This window comes from Mustela nivalis, assembly GCF_964662115.1.
Source record: "Mustela nivalis genome assembly, chromosome: 16".
Classification (NCBI taxonomy): Eukaryota; Metazoa; Chordata; class Mammalia; order Carnivora; family Mustelidae; genus Mustela; species Mustela nivalis.
This window is the reverse complement of record NC_139035.1, coordinates 12,992,181-13,015,469: the sequence shown is the minus strand read 5'-3', so window position 1 is coordinate 13,015,469 and position 23,289 is coordinate 12,992,181. Positions and strand designations below refer to the sequence as shown.

General features: G+C 53.0%; 2 pseudogenes across 2 annotated transcripts; both read right to left on the bottom strand.

Moving 5' to 3' along the window:
* Positions 1-9,025: 9,025 nt before the first annotated feature.
* On the bottom strand, positions 9,026-11,819 carry LOC309849658 (Golgi-associated RAB2 interactor protein 4 pseudogene; annotated as a pseudogene). The gene has a single exon. The product of its transcript is annotated as a Golgi-associated RAB2 interactor protein 4 pseudogene (transcript).
* A 9,425-nt stretch (positions 11,820-21,244) lies between these two features.
* Positions 21,245-23,022, bottom strand: LOC309849657 (Golgi-associated RAB2 interactor protein 4 pseudogene; annotated as a pseudogene). The gene has a single exon. The product of its transcript is annotated as a Golgi-associated RAB2 interactor protein 4 pseudogene (transcript).
* Between the last annotated feature and the right edge of the window lie 267 nt (positions 23,023-23,289).

Genomic DNA, 23,289 nt, shown 5'->3' with positions numbered 1-23,289 from the left:
GTTACAGGGGGGCATCTTGGTTCCTCCCCTCGCTTATGCTTCCACAAGCAGCCCATCTGTGGAAACCTGGTTATTGTCTCCTAAGACCACCGCCTCCCACCCAGGTTTTCGTCCCTTCCCCTCCAGTGAAATGAAGCGGGGGTGGCGGGCGGAGTGCTGAGATGTCATCTGCGATTCCAAGAGCTTGCCAAGCAGCCTCCCTGGGCAACAGGAGTGCTTTGGAAGCAGCAACACCTGTGGGGAGCAAGTACCCTTGAGCTTCCTGCCTTACTGCCCCTCCCACACAGCTAGCCGCAGAGTATGTGATTTCCAAACTGTTGCTTGAACGTTCCAGAAGGATTTTCTGCTCCCAAGTCTCGTATCTCCCGGTTTGAGGGTTTGCCCGAAATCCGACATCTGGGATTCATTCCTTGAAAATCAAGGTCTTTCTGTTAAAACGCACACACGTGTTCATCCGCAGGTGAAAGGACAAATGAAAGGTGGTCTAGCCATACAGTGGGATGTTATTCAGCTGTAAAAAGAAAATGAGGTACTGCACCGTGCTACAACAGGGATGAATCCTGAAAATAGGATGCTAAGTACAGGAAGCCAGAGGCAAAACGGCCACATACTGTGTGATTTCATTGAGACGAAATGTTCCAGAAGAGGCAAATCCATAGCTATATCAGAGGCTGACTGGAGGGAGGGGAGTGTAGGGAGCGACTGCTTAATGAACAGGACCGGGATTTCCTTTGTGGGGATGACAATTCTGGAACTAGATAGTGGGGTGGTCTCACAGCATTGTGAACGTACTGAGTTTCACTCTCTCTACAATGGGTACGATGGTAAACTTGATGTTGTAGTTTCTCTCTCTCTTCCACAATGCACATATCCATTCCTGCTTGGAACCCTTTAGAAAGGCCAGTGGCGTGACTCAGCTTTCCGTTTCCTCATCTATAAAATGGGGTAAGAGCTGCCGTGAGGATTCAACGAGATCACGCACGTGAAGTGTTGAGCGTATCGTGGAGCTCCATAAATCGTAGCTGTTGTAATCATTCGTCCTCCGCTGGCCCTTCAAGCGTCGGTGCAGCTTCCTTCCTGAGAGCAGTTTTTGAGAAGACAAACTGAGACGCTTCTGGGGTCAGAGCTACTATGAGAACACAGAAGGATGCTCAATGGGCAAAACTGGCTTCTTCTGAGTCCCGGCTTCAGGCAGATCCGTGAACACACAGAGAAACTGAGCACAACCAGAGTCGGGGATGCAGCGAGAGGAAAGGCTTAATATGGGTTTGGGTTTCAAGGGTTTGTTCCAAGCCCATGGGGAGAAAGTGGGATAAAGATGGAAAATAGCATTTTAGCTCTTGGCAGAAAGTGCAAGTTTTAATTCCAGAGTCCCCTGGGGCCAGAACCCTTTAGAACGCTCGATTCGGAAAGAGGTGTCAGGCCAGATGTCAGGGAGAGGCAAGGGGACAAGGGTGAGGTCAGGAGAGAGGCTGGACTCTTCCAGGCCCTGCAGTGTGACGGCACCACCCCAGCAGGAGGCGGCCGCATGGAAGGACACTGGCTAAGCCCGTGTCTGATTCTGGCGGAGGCCCCATCCAAATAATTCTCCCGGATCCGCCCAACCTTCCCTCTCCGTCGCATGTGAAACAAGATGAACCAAACAACTTGATGGTAAATACATAGTCATCTTTTTTTAGTCAAGTATCAAAACACAAACGTGGCCGCAGAAAATTAAGCTGCTTTTAATGCACTTGGTAAAAGGAGCTTTCAGTTCCAATAACCATATGCAGTGTTATTTTTTGGATCAATTTTTTTGGCCATGGCCCCCACCCACTTCCTTCCCCTCCAATTCATTGTCGGTGGCAGCTGAGAAAAAGGGTCTTGAGTTTTCCTAACAGCTGATTGATTGGTGGCACCTACACCTACAACCAGAGGGTAAATGTGAGAAATTCCACACACACACACACACACACACACCACCCCCCCCCGACCCCTTCGAGAAACTAGATTATCTCCTGAAAGTGGGGGTAAACAGGTGCTATCACCAAGTGGATCTTTAGAGATTGGGCAGTGTCCCTGATGTGCAAGCAAAGCAGCAAAATCAGGACACTGGTGTCGCAGGGGTTAGCTTGAACCGTGCAGGAGTTCAGAGGAGCAAGCTCCCATTCATGTGCACAGGAGTCTGAACCTGGAATGAAGCTACTCTCTCTCCGAAGAGAGATGTTAGTGGCAGAGCACCCCATTTCTATTTCTAGCCTGGTACGGATACCTTTGTGTGCAGGCAAAGAGCAAGGGCGCCTTGGTTGAACTGGTTGCCACTTGCTGGTCAAGTTTAGAGGGTTCTTGGATTTCAACATCAGAAAGGAGCCCTTGTGTCTGGGTCCAGTCAGTCGGTTGGAGGGGGTCTGGTTGCCCTAAGCCTGAGTTGGTCCATCCACAAGACCCCCTGTCCATCTCTGAAGGCTGGGTCCCGGGCCAGGGCTGGGACGGACCTCTCTGATTTTGCCCCTTGGCCAAGAGGCCGAAATGTCCTCGTGAAGTTGAGGGAGTGGACGAGAAACAGAAACAAATGGCTTTAGTTCCAGGAAGTCAGAAATGGAAGGAAAAGTTGTAGATCTGCTTTGAGACCCACTGTGGACTAGGCTTTTGCTGTGCTGGCCAGAACTCTGCAGCTGACCTTGGGAAAGCCCTTCTCCTCTCATATGTAAAGTACATCTGGGATTAGTCAAGATCCTTCTGGGTCTGACATGCTGTGTGGTTCTAGCTGTCCCAGTACTGTCTCTCTTTGCCGGGCGTCAATGAGCCTGAAGGCATGTGGCGAGGGATAGGGAGAAGGGGACCGAGGTCGTCCGGTGCGGGTTCTTGTGAGTTTAATTCACTGAAAGGGGGAGGACAAGAAAGGGGTAAGAAAATGAAGTAAAACGAAGGAAGAACCTAAGAGGGGAGTTGAGGAGGGGGAAGGTAGGAAACCTGGAGGTGGCACAATGACCTCAGGGCTCCTCAGGTACATCCTGGCCTGGCGGACATTGTTAGAAGGGGAGGTGAGGGAGTGGCAAGTCTTGTTTTCCAAAGAAGGCCACAATACCATCGCCGCCCCCACGGGCTTCTGCAATGTGGTCTTGTCATTGCCCTGTGAAGAAGGAAAAGTTCATTTTCTCTCCCCTAAAACTGGGGTTGTCCTTCTGACTCACTTGTAGCCAGTAGAATGTGGCAGCAGTTCCGTTGGGTGCCTTCTGAGGCTCAGGGAGAAGCAGCTTCCACTTGGCTATCTTGAGATATTTGCTCTGAGGGAAGCCAATCTGACTTCCCGTGAGCACCATGAGGAAGGCCGCGTGTAGGCATTCCTGTGGAGAACCCCACCTTATCGCCATCTCCCTCAAGGCACCAGACTCGTGAGTGAAGATTGGACTCGCCAGCCCTGACTGCTGGTTCACTTCACTTGCTACCATGAGGAGCAGAAGAAACCGCTCCCAGTGGAGCCCTGCCCAAATTCTTGATGTAGAGCAATCTATGAGATATCATTTTTTAGGTCACAAAGTTTTGGGGGGGTTTGTTATAAAGCAAAAGGATGGCAGGAGAGGCTTATAAAAATACAAGCTTCCTTAAAACGAGAAACCCTTAAACATGTATGAACGAGACTTTTAAGAGCTCAGAGATGTGTGAGATTTCAAAACAATTGGGAGGCCAACTTCTCACGTTGCCTGTCCAGGACATTACCACAAAGTTACCATTTTCTATAGGTCACCGTACTATGTTTTTTTAAAAAGTGTGTTTTTATGGGACAAAGGGGACAAAAGGCACCCATCCCAGCAGATCGGTTAGAAGGAAAGAGGTGAGAAGCAGCACATGTTGGCGAGGATGGGAAACAGCAGAGCGCCCACGCATGCCTGGTGGGAGCGCAAAGTAATGGGACAGTCACTGTGGAATTAGCATCTGGGACTGAACATATGTGTGTATTCAGTTCCGTTTCTATATGTCTGACAGAAATGTATGTATATTTTTACCCAAAGTTCTGCATATAAATGTTCATAGCAGCACTATTCTTATTAGCCCCAAAGTGGAAGTAACTCGAACACCCACCAAAGGCTGAATGAATCAGTAAATTGTCGAATATGAAATATATCTGTAATGAAATATAGCTGTGAGAAGGAATAGTTGCCACAAAAATCATGGACAAACCTCATGACTCTGCTGTTGAGGGAGAGAAACCGGAGTCAAAGAATACATACAACGTGCTTCCATTTACCTAAAGTGGAAAAAGAAGCAAAATGGGTCTGGGATGTCAGAGGTCAGGGTAATGGTTCCCCCGGGTGGTAGAGAACCTGGGAGGGGCTTCTCGTATGATGTTCTATCTCCAGCTCAAATGTGAACAACAGGAGCAAGGGCATGCTCTCGAAGCAAAGGATAGTTCTTGAAATAACTCATTTAACTTTCTAAAAGGTTTTATGAAAAACTTTAATTTTTAAAATTAAATGAAATGTAATAAACAGGAGGCTTTTAATTTCTCCTTCTTTAATCTCCTGTAAATTGCGTATGGCAAGGTGCTGGGGCCGTGACTATGTCCGTGGGAGAAAGAAACCGGGCCGACGTGGTCAGCAGCCACAGAAACTGGGGGAAAGAGGCCAGCCCTCCAAGGAAGGTGCTTCTCCGAGGCTCCTCGAGGCCAACTGTATTGTGTGCACGCAAGGGCATTTCTAGAAAGATCTTTCCCAAGCTTGTGCAGGTCACGGCACATGCAGAAAACGGCAACATTGGAATGGCATACTGGCGTATCACATGGGGCTCCCGGCAGCCAAAGCCAACTGGCTGGGTCCTCCGGGTGCCCCCAAGCTGAGTGGTATCATTTCCTCAGCACACCTGTGGGAAAACACCCACTCACAGAGTGTGGGAAAACATGAACTCCCGTAACACATTGTAAGTTCTCTTGCTCTTCTGCTCCAGGAAATTCCAGCTCTATGTGCCCTTCATTTCTGGATTACAGGTCCCATTTGCAGTAACGTAGATCACGGGGCCCAGGGGTTTATGTAGCATTCCTGGTCTCTGCTTTATGCCGCGGTCTCATTTCCCCTTCCAGCCTCATTTCCCAACACACCCTCACCCCCTTCCCGCTACCCTCCCCCACCCTATCCCCTAAACACACGATATCCTGGGCGCGCTGTTCTTGTCTGTCATCTAGAAACATCGCCCAAGACCCCCAAGCTCCCAGGTCCTCCTCTTTCTCCATCATCTCTCTGCTCAGACCTTCCCTTCTCTACGATGCCTCTTTCTATACGCTACCCAAGGCCACCGCCGCACTTTGATTTGCGTTCCTGGTAGGTGTGTGTATACATGAATTATCTTGCCCATAGTAGGAGCTCTCAACAACTGTTTCTCGAATGACTTCTAGGCTGCAGAGAGACCGTGACACTAATTCCACCCTACCCCTGTTCTGGATGGTCACTCATTATCCCCTTGAGTCGGAACCCCCACGTTCCTAGGGTACCCGTCTTGTGGCCACTCCACACTCTGCCATTGCCCTGCCCTGGGAGCCATGCAGCCTGGTTGAGAGACATTACGCACCCATCCCCTCAACTCTGGGATTGACATTAGGCTAATGGTGATGTGACAAAGGGAGGGGGCGACTGCCCCTTAGCCTCAGTGCTGGCTCCCACCATTCAAGCAATAGCCCGTAGTACCAGGATGTGGCCACAAGGGGCTCTACTGGGTGACTCTTACCTGTACAGTGGAGGAGGGTTTGTGGGAATCCATCTTGCCCAGATGCACAAGGAACAGCTCAAGGAGCTGTCGCCTCCTGTCCAGTTCCCTTTGGCTGCCTTATCCTGATGCTTTACCCCCTTAGCCACCTAGAAGCTCTTTTGTATCTTAAAGACATTCCTCCTTGCGGGGAAGGGCACTTCCCCTTTGGTCTGTTCTCCCTCCTCTAGAGGAGTGCTGAACCTATGCCACGAGCTCCCTGTCCCGCCAGGCAGGCTGTGGGATGGAAAATTGTCCTGTGCCATCTTTTCAACACCTCCTGACTCTGCCCCCTTCTGTTTCCCCAACGCCACCCAGGATTAGGTTTCTTCATCTCTGGCCAGGATTAATACAATCCTGGCTTCCTGGAGGATCGCTGGTCTCCAGACAGCCCCCTGGCCACCAGCTGTGCACCCTGGCTTTCAACGGCTCCCCAAGGCCCAGACATTCACACAGCACCCCAGGTGCCCGAAGATCCAGCAGCCTGATTCTCCAGCCTCACGTCCCTCTTCTCCCCTTGGGCTCCAACCAGCAGTACTGAAATGCCTGTAATTGCTCAACACAAGTGATATTTCAAGGTTTTGTACTTTGCACACATTCTTTTCTGTGACCTGCGCCTCCCCATGCTGTGCCCTAGCTCCCCATACTTCCTCCGCCTGGCAGAGCCCTAGTCGCCCTTAAATCTGCTGATTCCTCTGTGAACCCTTCCCCGACCTCAGACTCCTTCCCATGCCCAGGAACCCCTCCTCGGAATGGATCCTGTGCCCTGAATGCACGTCTCTCCTTGTATCTGCCACTTAGAGTTGGGATGACTCCTCAAGCCTGTCCTGTTTTCCCCATCGACGCCACAGCTCCCCGCGGGAGGCCGAGCTAGCACTCAGTGGGTGATACGTGGGAGGTGTTGCCTCACCCCTCTCTGAACCATCGCCTCCACCTTGAGCAAGTCCTTTCAATGCTCTGACCTCCCCTTTGCTGATCTGCCAAACGGAGACCTGGGACAATCAGATGAACTTTAAATCATGAATGAACTCTAAGGGGCTCAGTGCTGTTCAACAGCCAAATGCTATGCAGATGTCTTTATTCCACACTCACATTTACCTGCACTTGCCTGTGTGGAAATCAGAGGGTCAAAGGAATGGGAAGTGCTCTTTTTGTAACTTCGCTGCCTTGAGTCCAGGGAAAAGCTGCTTACGAGTCAACTATTAATTCTCTCTCCCCATAGCAACGAGTCTTCTCTGAAGCTCTGGGTGAATGATTCTTCTTCTTCTTCTTTTTTTTTTTTTTTCTCCTAAAGATTTTATTTATTTATTTGACAGAGGGAGAGAGGTCACAAGTAGGCAGAGAGGCAGGCGGAGAGAGAGGAGGAAGCAGGCTCCCTGCCTAGCAGAGAGCCCGATGCGGGTCTCGATCCCAGGACCCTGGGATCATGACCTGAGTTGAAGGCAGAGGCTTTAACCCACTGAGCCACCTAGGCACCCCTGGGTTAATGATTCTGAGGTTGTTTTCCTCGCGGGGCCAAACCGTATCTAATCTTTGGCATGGTGTATTCTTTAAGAATAACTTGACTCGCTCCAATAATTCTCCATTCTGGGGTTGTGAACCTTGCTCGGCCCGAGGAAACGGTGACTGTGTGGGGGTCCCTGGCTCCGTTCCTTCCTCCTCCGTGCCCCCACCCCATGGCCACGGCCACCTTCCCTTCACAAAGAGGAGAGACTCCTCTCCTCTCCTCCCCCACTGAAGGGCCAAGCACGGATGCTGGGACCTAACAGATTATCTCCCTCACGTGAAGTTTAAGGATTTGTTTTCTGAACTCTGAAGGGGAGACTTGGTAAGGGCAAACCCCTTTAAATTGTTTCTCCGTGCCCAAGTTTAGTTAGTGGAGGTGGGAGAAACGGATTGTAGGGAGATTCCCGACTGGCCCCTGGAACCCCAGGCTGTTTATGGCTGCAGTGCAGGTCACACAGAGGCTGGGGATGGAAGTCTGGGAGCCAGACACCGCTCACGGGTGGTCTGGGCACTCTTGAGAGAAGACCAGCTGACGGCCGGGAACTCACCGAAATTCAAAAACCAGCTCGCAGAGGCCCACTACCAAGAGTCCCCCAGCTCGATCCCTCCCTCCCCTTAATCTAGCACATTTGGTGCAGAGTTTGGGAACACAGTGGTGGAAATGCTTTGCATAAAGGAGTGGGTCACTGTTCTGCAAAGGTTCCACTGTGCCGTAGGAACAAGTTCACTTTTCAGTGCTCCTCTGTGTAGGTCACTGTTCAAAGGTTCCACTGTGCCGTAGGAACAAGTTCACTTTTCAGTGCTCCTCTGTGTAAAATAGAGATTACATGTACCGTCGGTAATTTATGCCAAGAACCCAGAACCCAATTTAAAGAGACCAGACCTTCCAGACAGAAGACAAACACTTTTGTGCGTACATAAGAGTGAAAACGTAAGGGAAGGTGTTGGTATGTCTGGAGCAGAAATTTCATCATAACCGCCCCGGCATTTCGCGGACCATTCAGACTGCAGAGATCTGATGGCCCAACAGAACATTTCCAACAGCACTGAAAGCCCGGTCTTCGCCTCATGATCTTGTCTTGCCTTTTCACACTGTCCTGAATTTTGCGTGTACTGTTCCCTTGTGTTTTGTCCCACATGTACTTTTAAAATGTTTTACCACATGTACTTTCGATTTTTGTTTTGGAACTATTCTGCAGGTGGAATAGGTGACAGCCACAGAATCGGTGTTTATGCTAGGCCGGGGTATGCAGCTAGGCCGGGGTATGCAGCTGTACACTATCTCTGTCACATCCCACTCTATTGTCAGTGGTGCTGATAGTAATTTGGGCTGCTTGCAGTGTTTTGCTACTTTTTGCTATAAACGTTCTCAGTGCCTTAGCAAGTTCTTTCCTTGGTGTATATACCCTGGGTATAGACAGGTTCTCAGTCTAGCTGAGAATATTGCCAGCACAGGCTGCTGTTCCCCTCTGCTGGCAGATGCTGGCAGATCCCCAAAGATGAGGAGTCCCCCCCCCCCATTCTTTCTTTGTCCCTGTTCTTTGTCTATGGACCCTCAGGGGTTAGGAACATTCATTAAACTAGAGAAATGGGGGAGGTGGAGCTTTCTGGGCCATAGTATACTTTCAACTGTGGCCCGGAGAAACAAGCCAGACAGGCCTTGAGGCAGGATGCTTTGGCTCTGAGCATGGGTGTGAGGTGGGGGCGGTCCTCGACTGGACCCTTGGGTCTTAGGTAGCAGCCCCCCTGTGAGGTCACCACTGGGCTGCAGGACCTAGAAATTCAAACACAATGCAGCATGCCATTTTTTAAAAATTTTTTTATTTTATTTTTTGTAATGTCTCCTGGGAGAGGTCCCCCAGCTGCCCAATATCTGGGCCTAGGAAGTTCCATCCCTCCATGACCTCCGATGTCCGGCTCCCTGCGCTCTCCAAGCCCTGGCTGCTCGCCGCCGCCTGGGCGATGGCCTCCACACCACACCGCTCGTGTCCGCAGTCTTCTCCCCCATGGGCACGTCTCTGCGGTGTGGGGAGGCCGCGCGCCTCAGGCAGTGAGGCTGAGTCTCAGGTTCCTCAGGAACCTGCGGATCCTGCCCAGCATCTTGGTGCCTGAGCCCGAGCTGCCGCCGGAGAGGCTCCGCCCCGACTTGTGGGAGGTCCCGGAGTCCTCGGCGCTGGGGGCGTGGCTGATGCCTTCGTCGGGGGCGCGCCTGGCGCGCGCCGGGCTGCTGCGGCCCTTGTCCTCCTTGTGCTCCCGCGCGGCTCTGTGGCTGCCTAAGGAGCGGCTGGAGTCCGCCGGGGCGATCTTGTGCCCCGGGGCCTTGTGGCGGCTGTCGGCGGCCCTGCGGTGGCGGGAAGTGCGGGGGTCTCGCTCCTCCTCCCGGCGCGTGCGGGGCGGCCTTCCCGCCGGCTCCCCACTGCCCGCCGAGCTCGGCGCGTCCCAGAGGAGCTGGCCTTCCGACGCGTCCCGAGCGGCTTCTCCCGCAGGCTTGGCGGCAGCTCCGGGCCCGGCGAACGCCAGGCATCTGCCGGCCTCCCCCGCTGCGAACTCTGCTGCTGTCCCTGCCGCCGCCACTGCCGCAGCTGCCGCGGCCTCCCCGGCGGCCGCCGCCTCGGACGTGGCCCCTGCTGCCGACTCCCTGGAGAGCCCCGGGCAGTTGGGGGCAGCGAAGGTGGGCACGCTGTTGGGTTTGGGGGGGTCCTGAACAGTCTCTTCCCCGCCAGCAAAAGCTGCAGAGGTGGCCCCGGCCACCTCCGAGCCCTCGTGGAGGCTCCGGATACTAACCTGGTCCTGATCCATTATTTGGACATCTGCGCCTGCTGCGTTCCTGCCGTCGTCGTCCTCCAGCAGAGGCATGTCCAGCATGTCCTCTGCTCGAGCGGCGTGGGTTCTGCTGTGAGTGGGCACCGGCGGCGGCCTCAGTACCTGGATAATGCTCTCCCAGTAGGGGAAGAGATCTTCCTGTGCATCCAGTGGGGGGCTCAGCCGCAGGTAGCAGGAGCGGCCGGTGGCGAATTTGAGGCGAAGCATTTGTTTTTCCCGGTCGTGAACAGAAAGCCTCACAAACTTCAAGGGAAGGAGCCTGGTGAGCTCCAGGGTGGTGGAAGCCTTGCGGCCTTTTCCCTTGGTGGCCTGGCCCTGGTCGGAGTACTGTTCACAGCCGGTGGCCGGGCGGGCCAGCAGCAGGACATCTGGGAGCGGGAGGCTGGGGCTGGTGGATGCGATGCCCACGGTCATCATTCGGACTCGGTTGTGCACGTCGACGACTTCCCCTCTTTTGGTGACCTGCACAAAGTCGCTTTCGAGCATGGGTGCGTATTTAAATAGGTCATATTCTCCCTTACGCAGTTGTCGCTGGAGTTTCCCCATGGCGGTGTTGAACATGCCCACCCTGGAGGCGCTGTGGGCGGTGTGATAAGGCGTCAGAGACTCCATGTTTTTGAGTTGGTAGCACAATCGGGCTGGGCCGGCGAGGGGTGGGCGTTGGTCTGGGGGCCGGTCCCTGGAGCTCCTCCTCCTCCTCGACCTCTGTTGGGTTGGCAGAGCGGGCAGCCCCCCTCCTGCTGCACGCGGCTGGCTCTCCTGCTGCAGGCGGCTGGCTCTGTGGCAGGGGTCCCAAATCCACCCCGCGCCCCACAGGCCACAGGCCACAGGCCACAGGCCCCCGCTTTGTCTCAGAACCTCCCAGAGACAGGGGTCAGGGTGGGGGGGATCTGAGGGTGACCGAGGGGATGCTGGTGGGTGCTGGGGTTTTAATCTAAAAAAGAGAAGAACTTGCAGTTTGTAGTGTGAAGTACAAACTGAAGTCTTGGTGAGAGACTAAGCACTCTCTCAGCCTGCACCCCTGAGCGGCCCTATTTATACTCTGCTGCCCTCTGTGACCTGTCACGCTGTCACATACCCCTTAGTGACACCCCCTCAGGGCAGGGCCATCATCCTCCCCCCAAATGTCCCATTGCCCCCACAGAGGACAGGCCCACCCTGCCAGGGACCCAGGCAGGTATCCAAATAAAAATGTCTTCAAATGGAACAATTTTGTGTGGGGAATTTTTTTTTCCCCTCCTCCAAATTCGGAAGATTTAGCAACTGGACAAAATCCATAGGAATTACTATAAGATGATGGGTTGGCAGAGTGTGCAGCCCCCCTCCTGCGGCTCTCGGCTGGCTCTGTGGCAGGGGTCCCACATGGATGGAGGAGGCACCATCCATCTCTATGCCCTTGCAGGGTATATGGCATATGCTTGAACCATTTGAGCTCTTGGTTTCGTTTTATCCAAGAACCCAGAATTGGCAGTCTTGACCCTTAACCTGTTCCTTCATAAGATTGCAGTAGACATGGCTGCTAGCAGCCATTAAGAGCCATTAATGATGACATTAAAAACGGCCTCCCTGTGGGGCGCATGGGTGGCTCAGTGGGTTAAAGCCTCTGCCTTCAGCTCAGGTCATGATTCCCAGAGTCCTGGGACCAGCCCCACCTCGGGCTCTCTGCTCCAAAGGAAGCCTGCTTTCCCCTATCTCTCTGACTGTCTCTCTGCCTACCTGTGATCTCTGTCTGACAAATAAATAAAATCATTAAAAAAAAAAAAAAAAAAAAAAAAAAAAAACAAAATAAAACACAAAAGGCCTCCCCTAGGCGCCAGGCCGTGTTCTCCGCATACGACCATGAGAATCCCATCAGGTTTGGTACGGTTCCCACTGCCCCGTTTTATGAAGAGAGTGAGGGGACATCATCAGCCTAACTTCACAGAACTAATGGTCGTAGAGGCCATGTTCACGGGCAGGTCTAGCGGATCCTAAAGCCTTGTTGGGAACCTCCATAGTACTTCACTCCACAAAGCTTGGGCCAGCCACAGGTTTTAAACCAGACTGATTGAAGACCTTTCTGCGGCACTGTCGGAAGTTGCATGACTCCCTGCGTGTGTATGTGTTATGGAGAGAACCTAAGACGCTACTTCAGACAGCGGCTGGGCAGAATTGGGGATTAAATGTTACAGGGGGGCATCTTGGTTCCTCCCCTCGCTTATGCTTCCACAAGCAGCCCATCTGTGGAAACCTGGTTATTGTCTCCTAAGACCACCGCCTCCCACCCAGGTTTTCGTCCCTTCCCCTCCAGTGAAATGAAGCGGGGGTGGCGGGCGGAGTGCTGAGATGTCATCTGCGATTCCAAGAGCTTGCCAAGCAGCCTCCCTGGGCAACAGGAGTGCTTTGGAAGCAGCAACACCTGTGGGGAGCAAGTACCCTTGAGCTTCCTGCCTTACTGCCCCTCCCACACAGCTAGCCGCAGAGTATGTGATTTCCAAACTGTTGCTTGAACGTTCCAGAAGGATTTTCTGCTCCCAAGTCTCGTATCTCCCGGTTTGAGGGTTTGCCCGAAATCCGACATCTGGGATTCATTCCTTGAAAATCAAGGTCTTTCTGTTAAAACGCACACACGTGTTCATCCGCAGGTGAAAGGACAAATGAAAGGTGGTCTAGCCATACAGTGGGATGTTATTCAGCTGTAAAAAGAAAATGAGGTACTGCACCGTGCTACAACAGGGATGAATCCTGAAAATAGGATGCTAAGTACAGGAAGCCAGAGGCAAAACGGCCACATACTGTGTGATTTCATTGAGACGAAATGTTCCAGAAGAGGCAAATCCATAGCTATATCAGAGGCTGACTGGAGGGAGGGGAGTGTAGGGAGCGACTGCTTAATGAACAGGACCGGGATTTCCTTTGTGGGGATGACAATTCTGGAACTAGATAGTGGGGTGGTCTCACAGCATTGTGAACGTACTGAGTTTCACTCTCTCTACAATGGGTACGATGGTAAACTTGATGTTGTAGTTTCTCTCTCTCTTCCACAATGCACATATCCATTCCTGCTTGGAACCCTTTAGAAAGGCCAGTGGCGTGACTCAGCTTTCCATTTCCTCATCTATAAAATGGGGTAAGAGCTGCCGTGAGGATTCAACGAGATCACGCACGTGAAGTGTTGAGCGTATCGTGGAGCTCCATAAATCGTAGCTGTTGTAATCATTCGTCCTCCGCTGGCCCTTCAAGCGTCGGTGCAGCTTCCTTCCTGAGAGCAGTTTTTGAGAAGACAAACTGAGACGCTTCTGGGGTCAGAGCTACTATGAGAACACAGAAGGATGCTCAATGGGCAAAACTGGCTTCTTCTGAGTCCCGGCTTCAGGCAGATCCGTGAACACACAGAGAAACTGAGCACAACCAGAGTCGGGGATGCAGCGAGAGGAAAGGCTTAATATGGGTTTGGGTTTCAAGGGTTTGTTCCAAGCCCATGGGGAGAAAGTGGGATAAAGATGGAAAATAGCATTTTAGCTCTTGGCAGAAAGTGCAAGTTTTAATTCCAGAGTCCCCTGGGGCCAGAACCCTTTAGAACGCTCGATTCGGAAAGAGGTGTCAGGCCAGATGTCAGGGAGAGGCAAGGGGACAAGGGTGAGGTCAGGAGAGAGGCTGGACTCTTCCAGGCCCTGCAGTGTGACGGCACCACCCCAGCAGGAGGCGGCCGCATGGAAGGACACTGGCTAAGCCCGTGTCTGATTCTGGCGGAGGCCCCATCCAAATAATTCTCCCGGATCCGCCCAACCTTCCCTCTCCGTCGCATGTGAAACAAGATGAACCAAACAACTTGATGGTAAATACATAGTCATCTTTTTTTAGTCAAGTATCAAAACACAAACGTGGCCGCAGAAAATTAAGCTGCTTTTAATGCACTTGGTAAAAGGAGCTTTCAGTTCCAATAACCATATGCAGTGTTATTTTTTGGATCAATTTTTTTGGCCATGGCCCCCACCCACTTCCTTCCCCTCCAATTCATTGTCGGTGGCAGCTGAGAAAAAGGGTCTTGAGTTTTCGTAACAGCTGATTGATTGGTGGCACCTACACCTACAACCAGAGGGTAAATGTGAGAAATTCCACACACACACACACACACCACCCCCCCCCGACCCCTTCGAGAAACTAGATTATCTCCTGAAAGTGGGGGTAAACAGGTGCTATCACCAAGTGGATCTTTAGAGATTGGGCAGTGTCCCTGATGTGCAAGCAAAGCAGCAAAATCAGGACACTGGTGTCGCAGGGGTTAGCTTGAACCGTGCAGGAGTTCAGAGGAGCAAGCTCCCATTCATGTGCACAGGAGTCTGAACCTGGAATGAAGCTACTCTCTCTCCGAAGAGAGATGTTAGTGGCAGAGCACCCCATTTCTATTTCTAGCCTGGTACGGATACCTTTGTGTGCAGGCAAAGAGCAAGGGCGCCTTGGTTGAACTGGTTGCCACTTGCTGGTCAAGTTTAGAGGGTTCTTGGATTTCAACATCAGAAAGGAGCCCTTGTGTCTGGGTCCAGTCAGTCGGTTGGAGGGGGTCTGGTTGCCCTAAGCCTGAGTTGGTCCATCCACAAGACCCCCTGTCCATCTCTGAAGGCTGGGTCCCGGGCCAGGGCTGGGACGGACCTCTCTGATTTTGCCCCTTGGCCAAGAGGCCGAAATGTCCTCGTGAAGTTGAGGGAGTGGACGAGAAACAGAAACAAATGGCTTTAGTTCCAGGAAGTCAGAAATGGAAGGAAAAGTTGTAGATCTGCTTTGAGACCCACTGTGGACTAGGCTTTTGCTGTGCTGGCCAGAACTCTGCAGCTGACCTTGGGAAAGCCCTTCTCCTCTCTAGGCCTCAACTTCCTCATATGTAAAGTACATCTGGGATTAGTCAAGATCCTTCTGGGTCTGACATGCTGTGTGGTTCTAGCTGTCCCAGTACTGTCTCTCTTTGCCGGGCGTCAATGAGCCTGAAGGCATGTGGCGAGGGATAGGGAGAAGGGGACCGAGAGTCGTCCGGTGCGGGTTCTTGTGAGTTTAATTCACTGAAAGGGGGAGGACAAGAAAGGGGTAAGAAAATGAAGTAAAACGAAGGAAGAACCTAAGAGGGGAGTTGAGGAGGGGGAAGGTAGGAAACCTGGAGGTGGCACAATGACCTCAGGGCTCCTCAGGTACATCCTGGCCTGGCGGACATTGTTAGAAGGGGAGGTGAGGGAGTGGCAAGTCTTGTTTTCCAAAGAAGGCCACAATACCATCGCCGCCCCCACGGGCTTCTGCAATGTGGTCTTGTCATTGCCCTGTGAAGAAGGAAAAGTTCATTTTCTCTCCCCTAAAACTGGGGTTGTCCTTCTGACTCACTTGTAGCCAGTAGAATGTGGCAGCAGTTCCGTTGGGTGCCTTCTGAGGCTCAGGGAGAAGCAGCTTCCACTTGGCTATCTTGAGATATTTGCTCTGAGGGAAGCCAATCTGACTTCCCGTGAGCACCATGAGGAAGGCCGCGTGTAGGCATTCCTGTGGAGAACCCCACCTTATCGCCATCTCCCTCAAGGCACCAGACTCGTGAGTGAAGATTGGACTCGCCAGCCCTGACTGCTGGTTCACTTCACTTGCTACCATGAGGAGCAGAAGAAACCGCTCCCAGTGGAGCCCTGCCCAAATTCTTGATGTAGAGCAATCTACGAGATATCATTTTTTAGGTCACAAAGTTTTGGGGGGGTTTGTTATAAAGCTAAAGGATGGCAGGAGAGGCTTATAAAAATACAAGCTTCCTTAAAACGAGAAACCCTTAAACATGTATGAACGAGACTTTTAAGAGCTCAGAGATGTGTGAGATTTCAAAACAATTGGGAGGCCAACTTCTCACGTTGCCTGTCCAGGACATTACCACAAAGTTACCATTTTCTATAGGTCACCGTACTATGTTTTTTTAAAAAGTGTGTTTTTATGGGACAAAGGGGACAAAAGGCACCCATCCCAGCAGATCGGTTAGAAGGAAAGAGGTGAGAAGCAGCACATGTTGGCGAGGATGGGAAACAGCAGAGCGCCCACGCATGCCTGGTGGGAGCGCAAAGTAATGAGACAGTCACTGTGGAATTAGCATCTGGGACTGAACATATGTGTGTATTCAGTTCCGTTTCTATATGTCTGACAGAAATGTATGTATATTTTTACCCAAAGTTCTGCATATAAATGTTCATAGCAGCACTATTCTTATTAGCCCCAAAGTGGAAGTAACTCGAACACCCACCAAAGGCTGAATGAATCAGTAAATTGTCGAATATGAAATATATCTGTAATGAAATATAGCTGTGAGAAGGAATAGTTGCCACAAAAATCATGGACAAACCTCATGACTCTGCTGTTGAGGGAGAGAAACCGGAGTCAAAGAATACATACAACGTGCTTCCATTTACCTAAAGTGGAAAAAGAAGCAAAATGGGTCTCCGATGTCAGAGGTTAGGGTAATGGTTCCCCCGGGTGGTAGAGAACCTGGGAGGGGCTTCTCGTATGATGTTCTATCTCCAGCTCAAATGTGAACAACAGGAGCAAGGGCATGCTCTCGAAGCAAAGGATAGTTCTTGAAATAACTCATTTAACTTTCTAAAAGGTTTTATGAAAAACTTTAATTTTTAAAATTAAATGAAATGTAATAAACAGGAGGCTTTTAATTTCTCCTTCTTTAATCTCCTGTAAATTGCGTATGGCAAGGTGCTGGGGCCGTGACTATGTCCGTGGGAGAAAGAAACCGGGCCGACGTGGTCAGCAGCCACAGAAACTGGGGGAAAGAGGCCAGCCCTCCAAGGAAGGTGCTTCTCCGAGGCTCCTCGAGGCCAACTGTATTGTGTGCACGCAAGGGCATTTCTAGAAAGATCTTTCCCAAGCTTGTGCAGGTCACGGCACATGCAGAAAACGGCAACATTGGAATGGCATACTGGCGTATCACATGGGGCTCCCGGCAGCCAAAGCCAACTGGCTGGGTCCTCCGGGTGCCCCCAAGCTGAGTGGTATCATTTCCTCAGCACACCTGTGGGAAAACACCCACTCACAGAGTGTGGGAAAACATGAACTCCCGTAACACATTGTAAGTTCTCTTGCTCTTCTGCTCCAGGAAATTCCAGCTCTATGTGCCCTTCATTTCTGGATTACAGGTCCCATTTGCAGTAACGTAGATCACGGGGCCCAGGGGTTTATGTAGCATTCCTGGTCTCTGCTTTATGCCGCGGTCTCATTTCCCCTTCCAGCCTCATTTCCCAACACACCCTCACCCCCTTCCCGCTACCCTCCCCCACCCTATCCCCTAAACACACGATATCCTGGGCGCGCTGTTCTTGTCTGTCATCTAGAAACATCGCCCAAGACCCCCAAGCTCCCAGGTCCTCCTCTTTCTCCATCATCTCTCTGCTCAGACCTTCCCTTCTCTACGATGCCTCTTTCTATACGCTACCCAAGGCCACCGCCGCACTTTGATTTGCGTTCCTGGTAGGTGTGTGTATACATGAATTATCTTGCCCATAGTAGGAGCTCTCAACAACTGTTTCTCGAATGACTTCTAGGCTGCAGAGAGACCGTGACACTAATTCCACCCTACCCCTGTTCTGGATGGTCACTCATTATCCCCTTGAGTCGGAACCCCCACGTTCCTAGGGTACCCGTCTTGTGGCCACTCCACACTCTGCCATTGCCCTGCCCTGGGAGCCATGCAGCCTGGTTGAGAGACATTACGCACCCATCCCCTCAACTCTGGGATTGACATTAGGCTAATGGTGATGTGACAAAGGGAGGGGGGGACTGCCCCTTAGCCTCAGTGCTGGCTCCCACCATTCAAGCAATAGCCGGTAGTACCAGGATGTGGCCACAAGGGGCTCTACTGGGTGACTCTTACCTGTACAGTGGAGGAGGGTTTGTGGGAATCCATCTTGCCCAGATGCACAAGGAACAGCTCAAGGAGCTGTCGCCTCCTGTCCAGTTCCCTTTGGCTGCCTTATCCTGATGCTTTACCCCCTTAGCCACCGAGAAGCTCTTTTGTATCTTAAAGACATTCCTCCTTGCGGGGAAGGGCACTTCCCCTTTGGTCTGTTCTCCCTCCTCTAGAGGAGTGCTGAACCTATGCCACGAGCTCCCTGTCCCGCCAGGCAGGCTGTGGGATGGAAAATTGTCCTGTGCCATCTTTTCAACACCTCCTGACTCTGCCCCCTTCTGTTTCCCCAACGCCACCCAGGATTAGGTTTCTTCATCTCTGGCCAGGATTAATACAATCCTGGCTTCCTGGAGGATCGCTGGTCTCCAGACAGCCCCCTGGCCACCAGCTGTGCACCCTGGCTTTCAACGGCTCCCCAAGGCCCAGACATTCACACAGCACCCCAGGTGCCCGAAGATCCAGCAGCCTGATTCTCCAGCCTCACGTCCCTCTTCTCCCCTTGGGCTCCAACCAGCAGTACTGAAATGCCTGTAATTGCTCAACACAAGTGATATTTCAAGGTTTTGTACTTTGCACACATTCTTTTCTGTGACCTGCGCCTCCCCATGCTGTGCCCTAGCTCCCCATACTTCCTCCGCCTGGCAGAGCCCTAGTCGCCCTTAAATCTGCTGATTCCTCTGTGAACCCTTCCCCAACCTCAGACTCCTTCCCATGCCCAGGAACCCCTCCTCGGAATGGATCCTGTGCCCTGAATGCACGTCTCTCCTTGTATCTGCCACTTAGAGTTGGGATGACTCCTCAAGCCTGTCCTGTTTTCCCCATCGACGCCACAGCTCCCCGCGGGAGGCCGAGCTAGCACTCAGTGGGTGATACGTGGGAGGTGTTGCCTCACCCCTCTCTGAACCATCGCCTCCACCTTGAGCAAGTCCTTTCAATGCTCTGACCTCCCCTTTGCTGATCTGCCAAACGGAGACCTGGGACAATCAGATGAACTTTAAATCATGAATGAACTCTAAGGGGCTCAGTGCTGTTCAACAGCCAAATGCTATGCAGATGTCTTTATTCCACACTCACATTTACCTGCACTTGCCTGTGTGGAAATCAGAGGGTCAAAGGAATGGGAAGTGCTCTTTTTGTAACTTCGCTGCCTTGAGTCCAGGGAAAAGCTGCTTACGAGTCAACTATTAATTCTCTCTCCCCATAGCAACGAGTCTTCTCTGAAGCTCTGGGTTAATGATTCTTCTTCTTCTTCTTCTTTTTTTTTTTTCTCCTAAAGATTTTATTTATTTATTTGACAGAGGGAGAGAGGTCACAAGTAGGCAGAGAGGCAGGCGGAGAGAGAGGAGGAAGCAGGCTCCCTGCCTAGCAGAGAGCCCGATGCGGGTCTCGATCCCAGGACCCTGGGATCATGACCTGAGTTGAAGGCAGAGGCTTTAACCCACTGAGCCACCTAGGCACCCCTGGGTTAATGATTCTGAGGTTGTTTTCCTCGCGGGGCCAAACCGTATCTAATCTTCGGCATGGTGTATTCTTTAAGAATAACTTGACTCGCTCCAATAATTCTCCATTCTGGGGTTGTGAACCTTGCTCGGCCCGAGGAAACGGTGACTGTGTGGGGGTCCCTGGCTCCGTTCCTTCCTCCTCCGTGCCCCCACCCCATGGCCACGGCCACCTTCCCTTCACAAAGAGGAGAGACTCCTCTCCTCTCCTCCCCCACTGAAGGGCCAAGCACGGATGCTGGGACCTAACAGATTATCTCCCTCACGTGAAGTTTAAGGATTTGTTTTCTGAACTCTGAAGGGGAGACTTGGTAAGGGCAAACCCCTTTAAATTGTTTCTCCGTGCCCAAGTTTAGTTAGTGGAGGTGGGAGAAACGGATTGTAGGGAGATTCCCGACTGGCCCCTGGAACCCCAGGCTGTTTATGGCTGCAGTGCAGGTCACACAGAGGCTGGGGATGGAAGTCTGGGAGCCAGACACCGCTCACGGGTGGTCTGGGCACTCTTGAGAGAAGACCAGCTGACGGCCGGGAACTCACCGAAATTCAAAAACCAGCTCGCAGAGGCCCACTACCAAGAGTCCCCCAGCTCGATCCCTCCCTCCCCTTAATCTAGCACATTTGGTGCAGAGTTTGGGAACACAGTGGTGGAAATGCTTTGCATAAAGGAGTGGGTCACTGTTCTGCAAAGGTTCCACTGTGCCGTAGGAACAAGTTCACTTTTCAGTGCTCCTCTGTGTAGGTCACTGTTCAAAGGTTCCACTGTGCCGTAGGAACAAGTTCACTTTTCAGTGCTCCTCTGTGTAAAATAGAGATTACATGTACCGTCGGTAATTTATGCCAAGAACCCAGAACCCAATTTAAAGAGACCAGACCTTCCAGACAGAAGACAAACACTTTTGTGCGTACATAAGAGTGAAAACGTAAGGGAAGGTGTTGGTATGTCTGGAGCAGAAATTTCATCATAACCGCCCCGGCATTTCGCGGACCATTCAGACTGCAGAGATCTGATGGCCCAACAGAACATTTCCAACAGCACTGAAAGCCCGGTCTTCGCCTCATGATCTTGTCTTGCCTTTTCACACTGTCCTGAATTTTGCGTGTACTGTTCCCTTGTGTTTTGTCCCACATGTACTTTTAAAATGTTTTACCACATGTACTTTCGATTTTTGTTTTGGAACTATTCTGCAGGTGGAATAGGTGACAGCCACAGAATCGGTGTTTATGCTAGGCCGGGGTATGCAGCTAGGCCGGGGTATGCAGCTGTACACTATCTCTGTCACATCCCACTCTATTGTCAGTGGTGCTGATAGTAATTTGGGCTGCTTGCAGTGTTTTGCTACTTTTTGCTATAAACGTTCTCAGTGCCTTAGCAAGTTCTTTCCTTGGTGTATATACCCTGGGTATAGACAGGTTCTCAGTCTAGCTGAGAATATTGCCAGCACAGGCTGCTGTTCCCCTCTGCTGGCAGATGCTGGCAGATCCCCAAAGATGAGGAGTCCCCCCCCCCATTCTTTCTTTGTCCCTGTTCTTTGTCTATGGACCCTCAGGGGTTAGGAACATTCATTAAACTAGAGAAATGGGGGAGGTGGAGCTTTCTGGGCCATAGTATACTTTCAACTGTGGCCCGGAGAAACAAGCCAGACAGGCCTTGAGGCAGGATGCTTTGGCTCTGAGCATGGGTGTGAGGTGGGGGCGGTCCTCGACTGGACCCTTGGGTCTTAGGTAGCAGCCCCCCTGTGAGGTCACCACTGGGCTGCAGGACCTAGAAATTCAAACACAATGCAGCATGCCATTTTTTAAAAATTTTTTTATTTTATTTTTTGTAATGTCTCCTGGGAGAGGTCCCCCAGCTGCCCAATATCTGGGCCTAGGAAGTTCCATCCCTCCATGACCTCCGATGTCCGGCTCCCTGCGCTCTCCAAGCCCTGGCTGCTCGCCGCCGCCTGGGCGATGGCCTCCACACCACACCGCTCGTGTCCGCAGTCTTCTCCCCCATGGGCACGTCTCTGCGGTGTGGGGAGGCCGCGCGCCTCAGGCAGTGAGGCTGAGTCTCAGGTTCCTCAGGAACCTGCGGATCCTGCCCAGCATCTTGGTGCCTGAGCCCGAGCTGCCGCCGGAGAGGCTCCGCCCCGACTTGTGGGAGGTCCCGGAGTCCTCGGCGCTGGGGGCGTGGCTGATGCCTTCGTCGGGGGCGCGCCTGGCGCGCGCCGGGCTGCTGCGGCCCTTGTCCTCCTTGTGCTCCCGCGCGGCTCTGTGGCTGCCTAAGGAGCGGCTGGAGTCCGCCGGGGCGATCTTGTGCCCCGGGGCCTTGTGGCGGCTGTCGGCGGCCCTGCGGTGGCGGGAAGTGCGGGGGTCTCGCTCCTCCTCCCGGCGCGTGCGGGGCGGCCTTCCCGCCGGCTCCCCACTGCCCGCCGAGCTCGGCGCGTCCCAGAGGAGCTGGCCTTCCGACGCGTCCCGAGCGGCTTCTCCCGCAGGCTTGGCGGCAGCTCCGGGCCCGGCGAACGCCAGGCATCTGCCGGCCTCCCCCGCTGCGAACTCTGCTGCTGTCCCTGCCGCCGCCACTGCCGCAGCTGCCGCGGCCTCCCCGGCGGCCGCCGCCTCGGACGTGGCCCCTGCTGCCGACTCCCTGGAGAGCCCCGGGCAGTTGGGGGCAGCGAAGGTGGGCACGCTGTTGGGTTTGGGGGGGTCCTGAACAGTCTCTTCCCCGCCAGCAAAAGCTGCAGAGGTGGCCCCGGCCACCTCCGAGCCCTCGTGGAGGCTCCGGATACTAACCTGGTCCTGATCCATTATTTGGACATCTGCGCCTGCTGCGTTCCTGCCGTCGTCGTCCTCCAGCAGAGGCATGTCCAGCATGTCCTCTGCTCGAGCGGCGTGGGTTCTGCTGTGAGTGGGCACCGGCGGCGGCCTCAGTACCTGGATAATGCTCTCCCAGTAGGGGAAGAGATCTTCCTGTGCATCCAGTGGGGGGCTCAGCCGCAGGTAGCAGGAGCGGCCGGTGGCGAATTTGAGGCGAAGCATTTGTTTTTCCCGGTCGTGAACAGAAAGCCTCACAAACTTCAAGGGAAGGAGCCTGGTGAGCTCCAGGGTGGTGGAAGCCTTGCGGCCTTTTCCCTTGGTGGCCTGGCCCTGGTCGGAGTACTGTTCACAGCCGGTGGCCGGGCGGGCCAGCAGCAGGACATCTGGGAGCGGGAGGCTGGGGCTGGTGGATGCGATGCCCACGGTCATCATTCGGACTCGGTTGTGCACGTCGACGACTTCCCCTCTTTTGGTGACCTGCACAAAGTCGCTTTCGAGCATGGGTGCGTATTTAAATAGGTCATATTCTCCCTTACGCAGTTGTCGCTGGAGTTTCCCCATGGCGGTGTTGAACATGCCCACCCTGGAGGCGCTGTGGGCGGTGTGATAAGGCGTCAGAGACTCCATGTTTTTGAGTTGGTAGCACAATCGGGCTGGGCCGGCGAGGGGTGGGCGTTGGTCTGGGGGCCGGTCCCTGGAGCTCCTCCTCCTCCTCGACCTCTGTTGGGTTGGCAGAGCGGGCAGCCCCCCTCCTGCTGCACGCGGCTGGCTCTCCTGCTGCAGGCGGCTGGCTCTGTGGCAGGGGTCCCAAATCCACCCCGCGCCCCACAGGCCACAGGCCACAGGCCACAGGCCCCCGCTTTGTCTCAGAACCTCCCAGAGACAGGGGTCAGGGTGGGGGGGATCTGAGGGTGACCGAGGGGATGCTGGTGGGTGCTGGGGTTTTAATCTAAAAACGAGAACTTGCAGTTTGTAGTGTGAAGTACAAACTGAAGTCTTGGTGAGAGACTAAGCACTCTCTCAGCCTGCACCCCTGAGCGG